This window comes from Schistocerca gregaria, chromosome 10, assembly GCF_023897955.1.
Source record: "Schistocerca gregaria isolate iqSchGreg1 chromosome 10, iqSchGreg1.2, whole genome shotgun sequence".
Classification (NCBI taxonomy): Eukaryota; Metazoa; Arthropoda; class Insecta; order Orthoptera; family Acrididae; genus Schistocerca; species Schistocerca gregaria.
This window is the reverse complement of record NC_064929.1, coordinates 25493379-25494947: the sequence shown is the minus strand read 5'-3', so window position 1 is coordinate 25494947 and position 1569 is coordinate 25493379.

Below are 1569 nucleotides of genomic sequence, written 5' to 3'. Positions count from 1 at the left end.
TATTTATAGTTCGACGTCGCGCCAAAGCGAATGAGCACATTTCGCCTACGGCTTAGGCCGCCCTCCTAGTTTGGCTGCTCGGTGTCTGCAGGCAGCGAGGGTCTGCAAGCTTCCTATGTTCGCACCTATGTCACCTGTGCTTGCTTGTCAGAGACAGACTATCGCAAAACATACAACTCACTCCGTGAATTGATTGCTACGGCATCTGTTATCAGCAGTCACAACTAGCAACACCAGTAGCAGCTGACTGCACGCAAAGAATAGGAATGTGCAGTGGGATTTACGTGAACTCGGCGCAAGGCAGATCTTTCCGACATAGGCTTGAGAATCTTACGGGAACACTTGTACTGTTTCTAAATTAAGTGTATGCGTGGGAGGAGGGTGCTTCCTGCGCACTAATAACAGCACGCTTGTCAATTGTGGATGCTAATCATTCGCTTGTATCTTCCTAGACACATCTGCTGGTTGTGAATTATTCCACTTGCATATCAAGGTGCGCATGTAGGTGTGTTAAAAATTCTGGAGGCACTGGGTATTGATCCCAGTACCTCTCGCATACTAAGCGAGCGATCTACCATCTGAGCTACGCCCGCCTACCCGAAGACTAATGGTGCTACATACAGCCATATAGACGACACAGACCCTTGCACTCCCATTATTCAGCAGACAAACACTACTCTCTATGTATCTGTTAGGGTGTCTTTCAGGTTTCGTGCATTCTGTATCGAATCGTAGTTGGCCACAATGAAAGTGGCACGTATAACGTCGAAAATAGAATTCGGACTCCGCTCTGAGTAAGACCAACGTGTTGTCCACCCTCTATACTTCAATGAGGTTAAGCCGCGATACCTAAGACAGATCTGCACTCGATGACACCTCGATAACAGCCGGTCCCCACACTTACATCTTGCTCTCCTTACGTCAGTATACATCATATCAGTCTGTGACGCTGGCTTTGCAACATCTTGCGTGCCTTTAGGTTCGCCGCGACCAACACTTACCATGCACTGACCACAAAAAATGGAGGCGCCGCGACTTGAACCCCGGACCTTTCACATGCCAAGCGAACGCTCTACCAACTGAGCTACGCCCCATGCACGAGCAAACTGCGCTATTCCCCATTCTTTGCGACTCAGATGCGCACGGACACGATGGTTGGTTGGTTTGTAGCGGTGAAGGGAGCAGAGTACAAAGGCGCGGACCCGTTCATATACACAAAAGTTCCACGTAGTTTCGATGCTCTGGTATTACAAATGCAAATTCCGTCTGTTTTTAACGTATTAAATTGAAAGAGCCGTCACAAATTGCTCCGTTTTCACTCCTTGTCGACAATCATACAGCACCTGAGGTAACAAACACATCTCGAGCCCCATTGTGCACTCCATTATTCATGCCAACTCAGTGCCTCGCTCTTTACTACTGTGTACCAATGTTGTCGTCCAACTGCAAAACACTGGGCCACAACAAGTTTCCGCGTCTCCATTGCACTGCGCATACTACGAAACGCTCCCCAAACTTGGCACTCACCCTCGCAGCCGACTTTTCCGACTTTCCACGACGCTCACGCTA